The sequence below is a fragment of the Pipistrellus hanaki genome, assembly GCF_964339955.1.
Source record: "Pipistrellus hanaki genome assembly, chromosome: 1".
NCBI classification, from domain to species: domain Eukaryota; kingdom Metazoa; phylum Chordata; class Mammalia; order Chiroptera; family Vespertilionidae; genus Pipistrellus; species Pipistrellus hanaki.
Window position 1 is genome coordinate 72,983,062 of NC_140503.1, and position 20,713 is coordinate 73,003,774.

Sequence of the window (20,713 nt, forward strand, 5' to 3'; positions counted from 1 at the left end):
TCAACGCACAGGAACGGGATAACCTCCTGTCTGGATGGAGCCTATTGAGATCAGGCCGAAACCTTCTATCTGACATCCCCCAAAGGGGTCCTGGATTGTGAGAGGGCACAGACCACACTGAGGGACCCTACTCGTGCATGAATCTGTGCATTGGGCCTCAAGTATTTCATAATAAACATTTAGGTTACCCAACTTTGAAACAATTTTGTGAAGTGTTAAAATAGGAAAAAGTTGGGTATTAAATGCATGAGTTCATGTTTTGTTACTCTATATTTTTCTATTTGCCTGAAATATTTCAATAATAATAATAATGATTAACAAAGGAAAAATACCCCAGGAGGGAGAGCAGTGGTATGGGCGCATTGCACAACTCCAAGGGCTCTTTGTTGTTGTAACCTATTGTGCTTGTGAGGTGCACTTACAGAGACAACAATATAAATGCTGCTTGCGGGAGCTGTGCTGGGCAATGGCCCTGCTACTAGTGAGGAAGTTCCTGCAAACATCTGGGTTGTAGATAGCCATGACTTGGGCAAGAAGAGTATGGTGGTAGGAATAGAGAAATACACATATTCAAGTCACACTTAGGAGGTATAGAAGAGAGGACTTGATAATGGGTTGGATGTCTCAGTGTATCAAAGCGGGGAGGGACATGCTTGTTCCATGTCATTCGGCTTTTCACAAAATGCTGTTCCAAGACCAAGAGCTGGGAGTCTGCTGGGTCGCAGATGCTGCCCAGGGGCATAGGGCTCTACTGAAGATTATGAAACATTGATATAACTCAGAGTGAAGTTTTCCCAAAGTCACCCCAATTGAATTCTGTTTTCATGCCAGAGTCCCCAAAAGCAACTGCCAAACAGCTGAAGAGGGAGTGTGAAGCAGAGAAGGTACTCTTGAGGTACCCCAAAAATGACTGACTTCAAAATTCTTCTAGAACTTCACTTGTGTGTGCATTCCTGATAAACACCAAGGCTTATCATCACCTACTTAAGTTCCTAAGTTACAGGTTTCACTCAGGAAAACAACTGCTAGAATCTACCACAATTCCTGCCCCTGACATATGCACCACAAAGCCAGTTCTCACTGGGTCTTGCTTCTGAGGCCTAGTCAGCCAGCTTTCCTATGTCCCTAAGTCAGCAGCCATTCCAGGACAAGGATAGTTTGAGGAGGCAAAGCCTCCAGGGTGCCCCTTCTCAACAGCACATCCTTCCCTGGCAGCACAGAGATTGGTGTGGTGATGGGAAAGAGGTTAATTTGGCATCATATTCTAAGCTCAGCCTGGCAGGTGCAACTATGGGGTTCTGCAGTGCACTGTGATGTGGCTGTGGGCACTCAGGAAACCCGTGTGATAGTGGACAGACCAACAGAACAATCATCTAAGTTGACTTTCAAAATCAATTGGATATTTTCTGTCTAGCAGGTATTTCTACCAAAATTATTATTTTTAAATATATTTTTTATTGATTCTAGAGAGGAAGGGAGAGGGAGAGAGAAATAGAAACATGAATGATGAGAGACAATTATGGTTTGGCTACCTCCTGCACACCCCACGCTGGGGGTCCAGCCGGCAACCCAGGCACGTGGCCTGACCAGGAATCGAACTGTGACCTCCTGGTTCACAGGTTGATGCTCAACCCCTGAGCCACCTGGCTGGGCTCTACCAAAATTATTTTAAAGCCTACGGTCTTAAGCTAATGACTATGATCTGATTGTATTTCTCCTGGCTTGTCTTACGCCGGGGTAAAGGAATATTAGCGATGTATGTTCTTGGGGTTTTGTACATAAATTATGAACTGGGAACTGAGTTTGAAACACTATAGTAGCCAGATTCAATTTAATTCACCAATGTGTATTAAGCAAGCCACAGAATACTGTTATGATTTATATTAAGACTTTGATGCCAAAACTTGACAAAGCAAGCAAAAAAAAAAAGAAGATAAGAATATCACAGACCAATTTTACTTGTGAACATAAATGGAAAAAATAAAATGTTAGTATGAGGATACTCAACAGTATCTCACCTAATAATAGAGTAATATGCAAATTAACCATCACTCTGCTACACAAGCCACACCCATCAGCCATGCCTACCAGTCAATCAGAGCTAGTATGCAAATTAACCTAACAAATATGGCAGTTAATTTGCATATGCAGAGGGAGGGAGGAGTGAAGACTGAAGACAGCATAGAAGGAAGAGTGAGGGAAAGTGGAAAGCAAGGCGGCTGCGGCTGCTGGAGGGAAAGCATTGGCAGCGCATGTGGGGCGGAGTGGGGCAAGGGGTACAGCGGCGGTGTGCATGGCCACAGAGGCAGCTGGGGCAGCGGGCACAGCAGGTTGGGCATATAGGGCGAGGCACGCAGCGGTGGTGGCAGTACGTGCAGCCACAGAGATGGTGGCAACAGTGCCCCAGGGCCCGCCCTTCCCTGCCCTGCCCCCCTGCCCGGCGCAGTGAGAGGTGGGGGGGCAGGAGAGGTAGTGGTGGTGGGAGGGAAGCCTGCTGGAAGTCTTGCAGGAATATTCCTGCAACAGGTGCCTAGTGCTAAAAGAACAATACACACGACCAAGGAGTTTTAAAAGGCGAAAGATTTATGCGATCTGAAGAGAAACCAGAGTATACGACCAAGGAGTTTTAGTTCTGAAATGAAAATATAGTTTATAATAAGGAAATTAATTATACTTATAAATTACAAGAGGGAAAACAACAATAATAAAATCATTTCCAAAAATATGGAACAGGGACTTAATATAATTTAACAGACATTTCTAATTAAATAAAAGCCATTAGTATATTATAATAGGAAGGCTGTAAGAAATCCAAAAGCAACATTAAATTAACAGTGAAACACCCATTCCATTAGAATCAAGAAGAAGACTATGTATGATATCATCACTGCTTTTAAATTGGAAATCTATTTGATAGGCCAAGTTAAAAAAAAACAACTAAAAATATTAGAAAAGAGACAAACTTTGCATTATTTTCAGATGTTATCATTGTCTTCCTAAAAAACTCAAGAAATTATCCAAAAATTATCAGGAAAATAAGGTTGTAACAGTAACAGATTACAAATTAAACATTCAAAAATAAATAGGTTTTTATATATTGGCAACAGCCAGTTAGAAATATCTAAGAAGAATCCATTCACTGTTGCTATAATAAAGCAGTACAGTGTCTAGAAGTAAGTGTAAACTGAAAAGAAGTGTATAAAATCTATATGAATAAAACTGTTCAATATTGCTGAAGGAGAGAGAAGAAAACCTACATGTGAGGAATGACATACCATGTTCATAGATGAGAAACTTTGATATTGTCAAGATGGAAATTTTCCCTCAAGGAAAATTTTAAATTCAAGGCAATTTCATTAAAAATATTATACATGGGAATTTGTAAAAATTTAAATCTACAATAAACATTTGTACACACACACACCCAATTTGCCAATTGTTAACATCCTGTCACCTGTTTTCTCATACATTTTTAGTTTTGTTTGAATGTAAGTTGCAGACATCAATGGCACTTTGCCTCTAAATACTTCAGTATGCATCTCCTTAATAATTAAAGCAATTTGACATTCCATGTATCAGTTTCACACTAGATATAAATAACAATAACTCTATAATACCATAAAAAGGTGCTTATTAAATTTTTCTCTGCATGCCAGCCACTTGGGGATCTTGTCAAAATGCAGATTCTGATTCAGCAGATCTGGGATAGGGGCCAAGGTTCTGCATTTCTAACAAGTTCCCAGGGCTGCTGCTGCAGACAAGACTTTAAGTTGCAAGGATCAACAAAACAGTACAGTTCCAATTTTCTCTAATAAACCCCCAAATGTCTTTTTGTAGCTGTTTTTATTTTTCTTCTTTCAATTCAGAATCCAGTCAAGTACCACATATTGCAATTTATGGCTACATATTACTGGTCTTTTAAAAGGTAGACCAGTCCCCCAGTTTCTTGTTCTTTGAAAAGTACAGAGTGATTCTTCGATAGACAGTCTGGTATTTTAGATTTCTTTGATGGTTTACTGATGATTACATTTAGGTTTAACAGTTTGGCAAGAACACAACATAGTTAATGCTATGTACCTCCTATTGCATAACAGCAGGATGCACACATTTTAGATGTTGCTCTGTTGTTTTGTATTTTTTCTATTAAAAATATTTTTATTTTAAAATAGATTTAGATTTACAGAAAAGTTGCAAAAGATAGTTTTCATGTACCCTACCTCCAGTTTTCCCTATTATTTTTAAAAATATATTTTTATTAATTTCAGAGAGGAAGGGAACGGGAGAGAGGGATAGAAACATCAATGATGAGAATCATGGATCATTGCCTCCTGCAGGCCCCCTACTGGGGATCAAGCCTGCAACCCAGGTATGTGCCCTGACTGGGAATCAAACTATGACCTGCTGGTTCATAGGTCAACGCTCAACCACTGAGCCACACTGGCTGGGCCCCACTAATATTAATCTTACATTCATAAAGTTTCTTTGTCACAATTAATCAACCAATAATAATTTATTATTAGCTAAAGTCCATGCTTAGGTTAATCATAAACAATTTGTTACCTACACAGGAGCTTCCATAGGCTGTCAGCTGATTTCTACATGACAGAAGAGAATGGTATAAAGTATTCAAGGTATGAAAAGAAAGAATCTGAAACAAAGACTACCCTATCCATCAAGGCTATCATTTCAAAATAAATGGAAAAATAAAGAGCTTCCCAGACAAAAAAAAAAAAAAAAAAAAAAGGCTAAAAGAGTTTATTACCACCAAACCATTATTGCAAGAAATGCTAAAAGACTGCTCTAATAAGAAGAAATATATATAGAAAGAAACATAGGCATAAAGATTAAAAATGGCAATAAAGCCCTACCAGTGTAGCTCAGTGGTTGAGTGTCAACCTGTGAACCAAGAGATTACAGTTTGATTCCCAGACAGGGCGTATGCCGGGATTTCAGACTTGGTCCCAGTAGGGGGTGTGCAGGAGGCAGCCAATCAATGATTCTCTCTCATCATTGATGTTTCTATCTCTCTCCCCCTCTCCCTGGAATCAATTTATACTAATAATAGCCTAGGTGGCATCAGACCCTCATGTATCATGCCCTAACATTGTCACAAGATGGCCATCACAAGATGGTCTTCACAGTATAGCTGCTCGCACAGCAGAGGTGGGGCCCGGTATCCGCTCCGTGGCAGTGAGGCCTGGGAGTCCCACGGCTTCACACTGTGGAGGAGACCGGTTCCAGCGGAGGAGGCGGGTCACAGCAGGGGAGGGCAGGTGTGGGTGATCAGGTTGTCAGAGGAGGGCAGTTGGGGGTGATCAGACTAGCAGGCAGAAGTCATGAGGGGCAATGAGGCAGGCAGGCAAGTGGTTAGGAGCCAGTGGTTCTGGATTGTGAGAGGTATGTCTGACTGCCGGTTTATGTCTGCTCTGGCAGTTGGACATCTCCCGACGGGTTCCAGATTGGAGAGGGTGCTCACTGGGCCTCTAGTAAAAACATATTTTCTTAAAATGGCAATGAATACCTATACATAACAATCTTAAATGCAAATAGATTAAATGTTCCAATCAAAATCATAGAATAGCTAAATGGATAAGAAAACATAACCCATGTATACATGCTGCCTACAAGAGACCCACCTTAGAACAAAAGATTCACACAGGCTGAAAGTGAAGGTATGGGAAAAATTATTCCATGCAAATAGAAATGAAATAAAGGCTAGAGTAGCAATACTCTTTTTTGACAAAACAGACTTCAAAACAAAGGCCATAATAAGATAAAAGGAATAACACTACATAATACTAAAGGGATTATTCCAGCAAGAGGATATACCCAGGTAAACATATATGCACGCAACAAAAGAGCACCTAAATATATTTTTTAAACTTCAGGAGGACTTTAAGGGAGAGGTTGACAACAATACATTCATAGTAGGGGACTTTAATACCCCCATTGACTTCACTGATAGATCCCCCAAACAAAATATCAGCAAAGAAACAATAACTCTAAATGACACACTGGATCAGATGGGCTTAATTGACATTTATCCTCAAAGCTGCAGAATATACGTTTTTCTCAAGTGCATATGGGACATTCTCAAAGATAGACTACAAATCTCTACAAGTTCAAGAAGATTAAAATCATATCAAGCATCTTCTCAGATACCAATGGAATGAAATTAGAAGTAAACTATAATAAAAAACTGAAAAAAATTCAGATGGAGGCTCAATAGTATGTTATTAAACAAGGAATGGGTAACCAATGAGATCAAGGAAGAAATAGCCGGGACCGGTTTGGCTCAGTGGATAGAGTGTCGGCCTGCGGACTGAAAGGTCCCAGGTTCGATTCCGGGCAGGGGCATGTATCTTGGCTGCGGGCACGTCCCCGGTGGGGGGTGTGCAAGAGGCAGCTGATCAATGATTCTCTCTCATCGATGTTTCTAACTCTCTATCCCTCTCTCTTCCTCTCTGTGAAAAATCAATAAAATATATATTTAAAAAAAAAAAAAAAAAAAAAAAAGGAAGAAATAAAAAACTTCCTGGAAACAAATGAAAATGAACACACAAAAAGAAAAAAAAAGAAAATGAACACACAACAACACAAAATCAATGGGACACAGTGAAAACAGTCCTGAGAGGGAAATTCATATCACTACAGGCTTACAAAAATAAATAAATAAATAAATAAATAAATAAATAAATAAAATAATAAACTAACCCTACAACTTAAAGAATTAGAAAGAGAACACAACAAGAAAATTCAGAGTAAGTAGAAGGAAGGAAATAGTAAAGATCAGTGTGGAAATTAATGATATAGAGACCAAAAAATAAATAAATAAAATACAAAAGATCAATGAAAACAAGAGCTGTTTCTTTGGAGAGATAAACAATATTGATGGACCTTTAGCCATACTCATCAAGAAAATAAGAGAGAAGACCCCAAAAATAAAATCAGAAATGAAAGAGATGAAGTAACAACTGGCCCCACAGAAATACAAAGGACTGTAAGAAAATACTATGAACAACTATACACCAACAAGCAGGACAACCTGGGCAAATAGACAAATTCTTAGAAAAATACAATCTTCCAAGACTGAATCAGGAAGAAGCAGAAAATCTGAATAAGCCAAAGACAACTGATAAAACTGAAGCATTAATAAAAATAAAAAAAAAAAAGAAAACTCCCAGCAAACAAAAACCATAGTCCAGACTGTTACACCCAGACTTCGTGATCCCCAAGGACCACCAGGGAACCAAGTCCAATGCAATAAACAAAAGAGCCTTTTCCATGCTAGCATGGGCTCTGTCCCACTCATGCCAGCAGCATGGCGGAAGAGAGCGAACTTCGCCAAGCCCTGGGGTTTTATTCCCGTCGGTGGTGATATCACTGCCTCGGCTGACCCTGTTTGGTTGGATGAGGGCTAGGGTTCAGTTACAAAATGGAGGATAACTCCGCCCTGCCCCACAGTGAAGTCAAGAGTTTGTCCTCGCCCGGCCCTGCCCTCTCACTGACAACTTCACAGGTGAATATTACCAAACATTCAAAGAATAATTAACATCCACCCTCCTCAAACTATTTTAAAAAACCCAAGAGGAAGTAACACTTCCAATCTCTTTTTATAGAGGTCAGCATTATCTTATTTTAAAAAATATTTTAAAATATATTTTATTAATTTTCCACAGAGAGAAAGGGAGAGGGATAGAAAGCTAGAAACGTTGATGAGAGAGAAACATTGACCAGCTGCCTCCTGCACCCCCCCCCCCGCACTGGGGATGTGCTTGCAACCAATCTACATGCCCTTGCCTGGAATTGAACCTGGGATCTTTCAGTCCGCAGACCAACGCTCTATCCACTGAGCCAAACCGGTTTCGGCAAGGTCAGCATTATCTTAATTTCAAAACCAGATGAAGACACTTCAAAGAAAGAGAATTACAGGCCAATATCTTGATGAACATATGCTAAAATCCTCAACAACATATTAGCAAACAGGATCCAGCAGTATATTACAAAGATCTTACACCATGACCAAGTGAGATTTATTCCAGGGATGCAAGGCTGATACAATGTTCACAAATCAATCAATACATCATTTAAATAAATTGAAAGACGACAAAAAAATCACGTGATCATATCAATAGATGTGGAAAAAGCATTTGACAAAATCCAACACCCATTTTTTCATAAAAATTCTCAACAAAGTGTTAATAGAGGGATCATATCTCAACATAATAAAGACCATATATGACATATCTACAGGCAGCATCATATTCAATGGGCAAAAACTAAAAGCATTTCCCCTAAGAACATAAATAAGACAGGGATGTCCACTTTCACTACTCTTTTTCTTTTTAAAATAGATTTTTTTTTTACTTATTACAGAGAGGAAGGGAGCTGAAGAGAGAGATAGAAACATCAATGATGAGAGAGAATCATTGTCTGCCCCCTGCACTCCCTGTAGTAGGGATCAGATCCATAATCCAGGCATGTGCCCTGGCTGGGAATTGAACCCATGACCTTCTGGTTCACAGGAGCCACACTGGCCAGGCCACTTTCACCACTGTTATTTAACATAGTACTGGAAGTCCTAGCCACAAAAATCAGATAAGAAGAAGGAGAAGAAGAAGGAGGAGGAGGAGGAGGAGGAGGAGGAGGAGGAGGAGGAGGAGAAGAAGAAGAAGAAGAAGAAGAAGAAGAAGAAGAAGAAGAAGAAGAAGAAGAAGAAAGAGAAGGAGAAGAAGAAGAAGAAAAGGCATCCAAATTGGAAAGAAGGAAGTAAAGCTGTCATTATTCACAGATGACATGATATTTACATAGAAAACCCTAAAGACTCCACCACAAAATTCAGCAGTTTAACAGGATACAAAATTAACACCCAGAAATCAATGAGATTTTTATACACCAATAATGAACTCTCAGAAAGAGAAAGTACAAAAACAATCTCATTTATCATTGCTATAAAATAATTAAGATACTTAGGAATAAATTTAACCAAGGAGGTAAAAACAAACAAACAAACAAACAAACAAACAAACAAAAAACTGTACTCTGAAAACTACAGGATGTTGTAAAAAAGAGATAGAGAAAAATAGAAACAAGTGGAAGAATATGTTCATGGATTGGTAGAATTAATATCATTAAGATGTCCATACTACCCAAATCAATCTATAGATTCAATGTAATCCCTATTAAAAAACCAATGGCATATTTCACAGATCTAGAACAAATACTCCAAAAATTTATATACAAAAAAAAAAGACCCCCAATAGCTGCAGCAATCTTGAGAAATGACAAGGTTTGAGGGATCACAAATCCAGATACCAAATTATACTACAACGCCAGTATAATCCAAACAGTCTGGTATTGGCACAAGAATAGACATATAGATCAGTGGAACAGAACAGAGACCCCAGAAGTTGATCCAAGCCATTACTAAATATTTATTTGCTAAATAAATATTTAACAAAGGAGATAAGAGTATACAATGGAGTAAAGATGGTCTCTTCAGTAACTGGTGTTGGGAAAATTGAACAGGTACATGTAAAAAAATGAAACTAGACCACCAACTTACACTATATACAAGAATAAACTCAAAATGGATAAAAAGACTTAAATGTAAAACCATAAAAATCCTAGAAGAAACCATAGACAGCAAAATTTCAGACATCTCTCCTAGCAATATGTTTTCCCATACATTCCCTGGGATAATGGATTCTAAGGAGAAAATAAATAAATGGGACTATATCAAAATAAAAAGCTTCTATCGAGCAAAAGAAACCATCAATCAAATGAAAAGGGAGCCCACTGTATGGGAGAAAATATTTGCCAATAATACATCTGATAAAGGGTTAATTTTCAAAATGTATGAAGAACTCATACAACTCAACAAAAGAAAGACAAATAATCCAATTTAAAAATTGGTAAAGGACCTAAATAGACACTTTTCAAAAAAAGGACACACAGAAAGCCAAGAGACATATAAAAAAAATGCTCAAAGTCACTAATCATTCAAGAGATGCAAATTAAAACACAATGAGATACCATGTCACACTTGTCAGAATGGCTACCATCAACAAATCAACAAATGACAAGTGCTGGCAAAGATATGGGGAAAAGGGAACCTTTGTGCACTACTTGTGGGAATGCAGACTGGTGCAGCCACTATGGAAAATAGTACAGTTTCCTCAAAAAATAAAAAATGGAACTGTCATTTGACTCAGCAATACCACTTCTAGGAGTATATCCTAAGAATCCTGAAACACCAATCAGGAATAATATAAACACTCCTATGTTCATAGCAAAAAATTTATAATAGCTAAAATCTGGAAACAACCCAAGTACCCATCAGTAGATGAGTGGATTAAGAAACTATTTTAGTCGAAACTGGTTTGGCTCAGTGGATAGAGCCTCGGCCCATGGACTGAAAGGTCCCAGGTCCGATTCTGGTCAAGGGCATGTACCTTAGTTGCGGGCACATCCCCTTGGGGTGTGTGCAGGAGGCAGCTGATCAATGTTTTTAACTCTCATCTCTCTTCCTTCCTCTCTGCAAAAATCAATATATATATATATATATATATTTTTTTTTAAAGAAGCTGTTTAACATGTACCATGGAATACTATGCAACTGTAAGAAAGATCTCTTACCCTTTGAGACACCATGGAGAGACCTGGAGAATATTAAGCTAAGTGAAGCAAGCCCGTTGGAGAAAGACAAGTATCACATGATCTCACTTATATGTGAAATCTAATGAACAAAATAGGTCCAGAGACATGGAAGCATTGGACAGACTGACAAATCTCAGAGGAAAGGTGGGGGTGTGGGCTGGATGGGAAGATTAAACAAATAACTTATATGCATATATGCGTAACTCATGGACACAGACAATAGTGTGGTGAAGGCTTAGTTGGGGGGAGTGCAGCATGTGGAGGGGGTCAATAGGGAAAAAAAGGGGGACATCAGTAATACTTTACAATATAGATTTTTTAAAAGATAAAGCATAATTTAGCTTATTTTGCAAGACTAGCTTGTCCTTGGTCATTTCTTGCTGATGATTCTGAAATCGTAAGTAAAATGAACTGATTCCCAAGGTTGATATGAGATAACCACTGACTTAAGGAAATTCTATCATAACCAGTCACTCTGATGAACAGTCACTGTTTCCTCACTGCATGAACTGCTTTAGAACAACATACCCCTGAGCCTCCTTCCATGTTTTGGTTTTAATGCTCCCAGTTTGCAAACTGTCTTTTTGGTGTTTGGTGTGTGCCAAATAAATTTTTACTAATTAATATTTCAATGATTCATTGGTTTTACTTCAGCTATTTATGAATCTTTGACAGAGCCCTGATCAAAATTTTAATTTTAACATCCTGTTGTGCATACATTTTAAAACTGACAGAATTATAAGAAAATAAAGGCAACCATAAGCACAAGAGGAAATCTTACTACATTTTTTTTTCCTGAAAACTGACATCAGGTGGACAACATCAATAAATACATATACAATATTTAGAAGTAAGCCTAAGAAAATATGCACAAAATCTTTCCAGAAAAAAAAAATTTATAGAACAAAAGGTGAATGGAAATAGCTGCTTATGTTTTTGGATGAGAAAAGTTAACATTGTAAAGATGTCAGTTATCCCTGAAATTAGTCTATAAATTCAAAGCAGTCCCAACTGAAACCCCAGCAAGATTTTTAGGGGACTTGATTAGACTGTTCTAAAACAGCAGTGGGAGAATAAAGGCACGCTAATAGTTCAGACAATTTTAAAAGAGAAGAACACAGATATGTGTATGTGCCCTTTTGTCTGCATGACTCCACAGCCTGGTAGCTTGAGAGACTTCTTCCAGTTTGCTGTTCAGAAGGATGGCCTGGTTTCTCTGTTCTCAGACCCTAAACACTAAGGGGAATTTTATCAGCCATTGGTTGCCCTCACTCTTGGATTTACACACACAGCCCCCCCCCCCCCCCCCACTTTCTGCATCTCCACTCCAGATTCTTCTCTCATGCCAGCTCGTATGAATTGCCTAGTCTATTTTATTGGCTTGCATCTTTTCCTGGTCTTATTTAGTCTAAGACCTGGACAATAGTTCTTGAACTTAGAAGCTAAAAAATGTGGTGCTTTATTTACTGAACTTTCCCCACTTTCTACTTCCACACTAGGTATGGTGGTTTTAAAATATGTTCAAAATTTCATTGATACTCCTTCCTTTAAGAGAGGGAGTCCATGCCTACCTCTTTGAATGTGGGCTCGGTGTAATAACTTGCTCCTAATGGGTAGAATAAAGTGTAAGTGAGGGTATGCAACATGGCAGAGAGACCATAAAAGGTACTTGAACTTCCTGCTTGCTCTCCACCAGATCATTCACTCAAGACAGGCCAGCCACTGTATTGTAAGGTCCTTCAGGCAGCCTCTGCCAACAGCCAAGTGAGCAAGCCACCTTGGAAACAGATACTCCCTTTCAATCTGGCTTACGAGTACATATTGAGTGTAACAACTCAAGAGACTGTGAGCCAGGCCTATTCAGATAAATCGACCCACAGAAACTTTGAGCTAATAAATATTTGTTGTTTTAAGCCACAAAATTTTAGAGCAGTGGTCGGCAAACTGAGGCTCTCGAGCGACATGCAGCTCTTTGGCCCCTTGAGTGTGGCTCTTCCACAAAATACCACAGCCTGGGAGAGTCTATTTTGAAGAAGTGGCGTTAGAAGAAGTTTAAGTTTAAAAATTTTGGCTCTCAAAAGACATGTCAATCATTGTACTGTTGATATTTGGCTCTGTTACTAATGAGTTTGCCGACCACTGTTTTAGAGCAATTTGTGACACAGCAAAGAAAATAAATACACTGAGGGAATTGGCATCATCTTGTCCCGTAGCCAGAATGCAGGTGATCAAAGAGAATAGAAAATAATATACAGATGAATCTTTCTTGGGGCTTATTTCTGTGTCCCGCATTCCACCCCCAACCCCCCTACTCATTTGTTGAAATCCTAACCCCCAGGGCTTGAAAATGTGACAGTATTTGGAGATAGGGTTTTTAAAGAGGTCATTAAGATAAGCGAGGTCATTGGGGTAGGCCCTAATCCAGTATGTCTTGTGTCTTTACAAGAGGAGGAAATTAGGACACAGAAACACATGGAGGAAAGACCATATGAAGACAAAGGAAGAAGCTGGTCATCTCCAAGTGAAGGAGGGTGGCCTCAGAATGAAAGCAAACCTGCTGAGAAAATATTTTCCTATTGTTTCTCACCAGTTTGTGGTACTTTGTTATGATAGCCCTACAAAATTAATACAATATTTATTTCATCTCATTCTTCTATTGGTAAAGATTTGCCTCCCAAAGCAAAGAACACTTACTTTCGCATAGAAGTTTCAAATTCCCTGAAGTCTAAAGCTGCACTGTTCAAGGCATTACCCACTAACCATAAGAAACTATTGAGAACTTGAAATGTGGCCAATGTGACTGAAAGACTAAATTTTTTATTTCAATTGATTTTAATTTTAACTTAAAACTGATCCTCAGTTCAGTTACTGGAAAAGTTTCAGGTGTGTTTAGAATAGCTTGGGTATGTGAATCTACTTTTTTCAACCATAAATTTTATTAAATTTAAACATATACTAGGTGTTAGGTTGATCAAATAATTGAATTATTCTCCCTCCCTGGGAACTGACCTTCAGGCCACTTCACAAAGGGCATTTCCTTCCATTTAGACCACATTCCACTTGCTACAACCATTATCTCTCCCCTCTGGGCCTTCCCAAGACCTGCACAGAGAATTCTCTGCCCATAAAAAGCCTGTCAAAGTCCTTTAAAAACCTCTGACTCCCATCTTTGAGAGCTTGTTTGGAGGTTCTAGCAGGGGAGCGCAGCTACTAGTATACCCTTGACCGAAGACCGGTCCTCTCCTCTTGGGGGAAAGTCGTCCTCTTCGACCGAGCGCGGAGCTTCGGGAGGGACGCACATGGATCGGTGAGGGAGGAGGGGGACACCCGCCTAGCCAGCCAGATCAGCCGAATCAACCCTGGCGATCAGTGGGGTGACAGATGTCGCAGCCAGATCGCCCTTACATCCTGACTCCCATCTTTGGGTGCTGATGCCATTTTGGGGCTCAGCCCATCTGGAATCCAGATGACCTAATAAGTTTATAACCCCTTATCACTTTGGCCTCCTGTGTTCCTCCTTCGGGGACCCTAATACTGAGTATTTTTAATGAAAATTTGCATCTGAATTGAGATGTGCTATAAGTATAATATATATTGAACTTCAAAATATTACAATTGTATTCAATTCTGAAACTAACTACCCAGAGTTAGTGCAGACCCAGCAGGTTAAGGCTCAGTCCCACAAACTGCCCCCCACCTCAGATGCCAATTGTAAGTCTGCACCTTCCATGTTTCTGACTGACTGGCTTTTTTCAGATGCTACCACCAACCTCTCCTCAACTTCTATAATTTGTTATAATAGTTCATAGAACTTGGGGAAACTCTTTACTTACTATTATCAGTTTATGATAAAGAATACAACTCAGAGCAGATGGATGAAAGAGCTGCATTGAATAGGGTATGTGGGAAGGGGCGAGGGAGGAGCTTCTCAGGTTATATTGGAATTCAGCGTGTCAAACAGAAGACGCCACAGTCAGAGGGCCAAATTTGGAGTCTTTATAGCAAACGCCGGCAGATGTAAAGGACTCATGTCTCTCCAAACCTCATGGCCCCGAAATGAGCTTAAGGGTAGCTTATAAAGGCAAACAAACAAACAAACAAAAAACTCATGTGCTGGGATGGATGCAGTGAAACCACATCTCAAGGCCTGTCCTGGTGCCAGTATTGATAACTCCGTCTGGGGGTTATGTATTGTTTATGGTTTATGGCTTTTCTAAAATGGGAGTAGTACTTAAGTAAACAGGTCTTGCAGGACCAGATAATTAAGAGGGGGCAGTGACTAGACTATAGGCTGATAAGAATGTACATTAGGTTACTTCCTGGAATTGACAGGAAGGACTTTATACTGTAAATCGGAAGATGCCTTAATCAATAAGCCAAATTTATTTGGAGTCCTGGTTTGCTAGCGCTAGCGGGCCCAGAGGAAATCTCGCTTCTCAAATTCTGGGGCCCAATATGGTGGAAGTCTTTCTTATGTAAATATTTTTCAGCTCTTTGTTTCCTAAATTTGGAATGAGACTTCTGGACCTTCTGAGAAAAAGTCCAGTGTGCTGGGACTGGGCCATGAGACCATATCTCAAGACCTGGCCTGGCGCCAGCACTGACAACTCTGTCTGGGGCATAGTTTATGGCCTCTCTGGAATGGAAGTAGTCTTATTTTCCCTATTATTTAAGCAAGCAAATGTTTATAGAAGCCAGAATAGCAGGGTTAAAATTTTAAACAGCAGTTTTTACTCAAGATGGAGGTTACTATGCTTTAGGACCATCTGTGTTTACAGGAACATTTTAAATGGCAATTCTTACAAAATGCAGGTTATGAGAACAAGATGAAGTACTTAACGGTTCAGATGGAGGGCAAGGGACAGGATGGAATCAGTCCTTCCAAGGCCCATTGTTCACTCAGGGCACGCCAGCCTCCCAGCACCCCCACGTACTCCCAGCTCTGAAGCTCTCTGAACCCCTCCTTTTAGGTTTTTTCAAGTTTCATTATGTAGGCATGATAGATTAAATCATTGGCCACTGAAAATAAAGTCATTCTTTAGCCCCTCTCCTCTCCCCAGAGGCAGATCAGGTAGGGTGTGGGGCTGAAAATCCCAGCCCTCTAACGGGTAGTAGTTCCTCTGGCAACCTGTAAGGTCACCTCCTTAGCATACAGAGAGACACTTCTGGCCATGGAGATTCTAAGAGTTTTAGGAGCTCTGCGCCAAGAACTGGGAGAGCTGGCCACATATATATTTTTTATTATATCATCACATCACAGCAAGAAAGGGGAACCAGGAGCAAAGCACGGGGGGAATAAGCAAAAACAAATTTATAAAATGCTGTACCCTAATCCAAACATGTTACATTGGAAAAGGTCTGGAAGTATATTCAAAGTGAAAAGAGTTCTTGAAAAGTCATTAGGACTGGAGAAGAGACACAGTGTCAAGAGAAAGTTTTTAATATAATTCTAATACTTGACAAAAATGTATTTATGTATTCCTTTGTCATTAAAAATAAATGGAATTGCATTAATTTTAAAAGAACATATTGTTTCACAGTGTGCTGATGATATCATCTGGGAATTAGACATTTTTAGGTCTCCTGACTCTGAAGTGTACCCAACTGTTTTCAGCATCATTTGTCAAATGAAGTCCAGTGCCATTTATCTTCTAGTCCCATTTTCCTACCCCTTCCCAAATTTAAACCATCAGGTCTGGAGCCCTTTTTACCCTAAAGATTATGTATCCAAACTCCCTTTCCTGTACCTACCTCAACATCATACCACTTCTCTAGAATTTCAAAATTTTAAATATTCCCAGGTCTGGCTTCTATATTAAATACATTCAGCAGTTTTGCCATTGACATTTTGATGTAGCTTTAGAGCAGTGTTTTTCAAATTGTAGGTCTCAACCAGTAGTGGATCATAAAACTAATGTGGTGAGTCTCAAGTCACATTTATTTTTTAAGAAAAGAAATAGAATAGAAAAATATCAGAATACATTGAAACTATAGTGACAGCGAAAATTGTTTTGTGAAGTGTGCGTGTATGTGTGTACTGTGTGTGTGTGTGTGTGTGTGTGTGTGTGTGTGTGTCTGTGGTGGGTTGTAATGGAAAATGTACTTCTCTGGGTTAAGGTAAAGGAAGTTGAAGGGAGAAAAGGAGGAAAAAGTTAAAACACATACACACACACACACACACACACACACACACACAAACAAAACAAAACAAAACAAAAACAAACAAAAAAACCCCACACTGTTTTAGTGAAAGCATTTAAAGGAAATTTGATGCAATTTACTTTCTTTCCTTCTGATTCTTACACAATGCTTGTTTCATTCATAGCCAACAGACTCTTAGCTATAAAACGTAAAATTGTTAAGTAACTGGAAATGTTACAAATGATGGCATCTAGTCAATCAATACTTATTTATCATCTATTATATGCTAGGCCTCAGTGAAAGAATTCAAAAATTTCAGGGGAAACCCCCTCCCCCATAACCTCTTGAATGGAATATGAACAAAAATAAATAAGGTGTTTGCACAGGAATTTAAGCTGGTTTGTAATACATTGAGCACAGGGAGGTCCCTGTGAGAGAACAGAGAACAATCAAGCATACATACCGAGACTCACTGTCTGTGCCTCAGCCTGGAGGGAGGCTGCAAATGATTGCAGGAGCAGAATAGGCCACCAAGGTGGTACCACAGTTTCTTCCCCTGGATGGGGACCCAAACCTTCAGAGGCCAGAAAATATTTTCTTCACTTAGGCTTGCCGCTCCCCACTATTGCAGTAGCTTTGAACAAAGCCTTTTGTTTAAAATTTTCCAGGGTAATTTTTGCTTTTACACAGCCAGGGGGAAAAATACTTGGACTAACATATGCTGAAGCAATTTCTTCATCGATACAGCAACTAGGGCAATGGAAACTAAGGAAAAAATAAACAAATGGGACTATATCAAAATAAAAAGCTTTTGTACAGCAAAAGAAACCATCAACAAAACAACAAGAAAGCTCACTGCAAGGAAGAACATATTTGCCAATGTTAAGGGTTTAATCTCCAACATTTACAGGGAACTCATACAACTTAACAAAAAAAAGATAAACAACCCAATCAAAAAATGGGCAATGGACCAAAATAGATGCTTTTTGAAAGAAGACGTAAGGGAGGCCAAGAGACATGTGAAAACATGCTCAAAGTCACTAATCATCCGTGAGATGCAAATCAAAACAATAATGCAGTATCATCTCACACCTGTCAGAATGACTATCATCAACAATCAACAAAGGACAAGTGCTGGAGAGGATTCAGAGAAAAGGGAACTCTCATGCACTGCTGGTGGGAATGCACACTGGTGCAGCCACTGTGGAGAACAGTATGGAGTTTCCTCACAAAACTAAAAATGGAACTCCCATTTGACCCAGTGATCCCACTTCTAGAAATATATCCCAAGAAACTAGAAACACCAGTCAGAAAGGATATATGCACCCCTATGTTCATAGCAGCACAAGTTACTACAGTATAGCTAAGATTTGGAAATAGCTTAAGTGGCCATCAGCAGATGAGTGGATTAAAAAAGCTGTGGTAAATCATCGAACAGACTGTCAAATTACAATGGGAAGGCTGGGGAGTGTTGGGGAGGAGGGGAAAGAGATTAACTGAAGGACTTGTTTGCATACATTTAAGCACAATCAATGGACATAAGACCCTGGAGAGGGGGCGGGGAGGAGGTAGTGGAATGAGGGCATGTGACAGGGGTAGGGGAGGCTGGAGGAAGGTCAATGGGAGAAAAAAGGAGATATATGTACTACTATGTGTAATAATTTAAACAATAAAATAAAATTTAAAAATGTAGACAAAATAGGTACTGGCACAAGAACAGACATATACTATAGATCAATGGAATAGAATCGAGAACCCAGGTATCAACCCAAATCACTATGCTCAATTAATATTTGACAAAGGAGGCACGAATATACAATGAAGTTAAGACAGTTTCTTCAATAAATGGTGTTGGGAAAATTGGACAGACACATGCAAAAGAATGAAACTAGATCACCACCTTACACCATACACAAAAATAGACTCAAAACGGATACAGGACTTAAACATCAGACGGGAAACCATAAAAATACTAGAAGCATCCATAGGCAGCAAAATCTCAGACGTAGGCCAAAAGAACTTCTTCACTGATACTGCTCCTAGGGCAATGGAAGCTAAACAGAAAATAAACAAATGGTACTACATCAAAATAAAAAGCTTTTTTACAGCAAAAGAAACCATCAACAAAACAACAAGAAAGCCCACAGTGTGGGAGAACATATTTGCAAATAATACCACTGATAAAGGTTTAATCTCCAACATCTACAGACAGCTTATACAACTAAATAAAAGGAAGATGAATGATCCAATTAAGAAATGGGCAATGGACCTAAATAGAATATTTTCAAAAGAAGACAGAAGGAAGGCCAAAAGGCACATGAAAACATGCTCAAAGTCACTAATTATCCGAGAGATGCAAATCAAAACAACAATGCGGTACCATCTCACACCTGTCAGAATGGCCAACATCAACAAATTAACAAACGACAAGTGTTTGCGAGGTTGTAGAGAAAAAGGAACCCTCGTGCACTGCTGGTGGGAATGCAGACTGGTGCAACCACTGTGGAGAACATGTGGAGTTTCCTCAAAAAACTGAAAATGGAACTCCCATTTGACCCAGTAATCCCACTCCTAGGAATATATCCCAAGAAACTAGAAACACCAATCAGAAAGGATATATGCACCCCTATGTTCATAGCAGCACAATCTACAATAGCCAGAATTTAGAAACAACCTAGGTGCCCATCAGCAGATGATTGGATCAAAAAACTATGGTACATTTACACAATGGAATACTATACTGCCATAAAAAAGAAGGAATTCTCATCATTTGCAGCAACCTGGATGGAATTGGAGAGCATCATGCTGAGTGAAATAAGTCAATCAATGAAAGAGAAACACCACATGACCTCACTTATTTATGGATAATAAAGAACATTATAAACTGATGAACCAAAAGATAGATATAGAGACAGTAAAGCAACAAGCAGACTGTCAAATTACGGTGGGGAGGGGAGGGAGATCTGGGGGAGATAATAGATCAACGGAAGGACTTGTATACATGCATATAAGTACAACCAATGGACATAAAACACTGGGGAGGGAGGGTATGTATAAGAGGGAGGGGGGCAAAAAAAAATCAAAAATAAATAAATAAATAAATAAATAAAAATGTAGACAAAATAAAATTCATTAACAAAAAAATTTTTTTAAAGTGGAATACTATGCTGCTGTAAAAAAGAAGGAATTCTTACCATTTGCAACAGCATGGATGGAACGGAGAGCATTATGCTAAGCAAAATAAGCCAGTCAATGAAAGATAAATATCACACGATCTCACTCATTTGTGGAATTTAATGACCAACATAAATTGATGAACAAAACCAGATCCTAAGACAGAGAAGCATCTACCAGACCTCAGTAGGGGTGGTTGAGGGTAAGGGGGAGAGATCAACCAAAGGACTTGTATACATGCATATAAGCCTAACAATGGCCACAGATGACAGGGCAATGGGAGGATAAGGACACATATGTAATACCTTAATCAATAAAGAAAAAAGATTGAAATAAATACTTGGACGAGGGGCCAGGAAGCTGGATCAAGCCCCCCTCTGCTCATAAATTATAGGGACTTTAGAAAAAGCACTTTGCCTCATACTTTAGAGATTGAAAAAGATCATCTTCAATGTCTCTTCCAGCACCTAGGGTTTTTGATGGCCAGGTGTGCTTCATTGACACCAGGGAAAAGTATAAATGCTCAGAGAAACACAGAGCAATTTAAATCTGGTGGGTTGTCATGATTGCTGAACAATTAAAAACACAAAGGACTAACTAGAGCATACACTGTTACATTGCTCTTCCCTGGTCTTTAGAAGTCTGAGAGGCTCTCAGGAAGCATGAATGAGGCTCATGGTGGAAAACCTTTGTGTGTCTAGAGCTCTTACAGACCCCAAGATGCTACCCACCCCCAGAG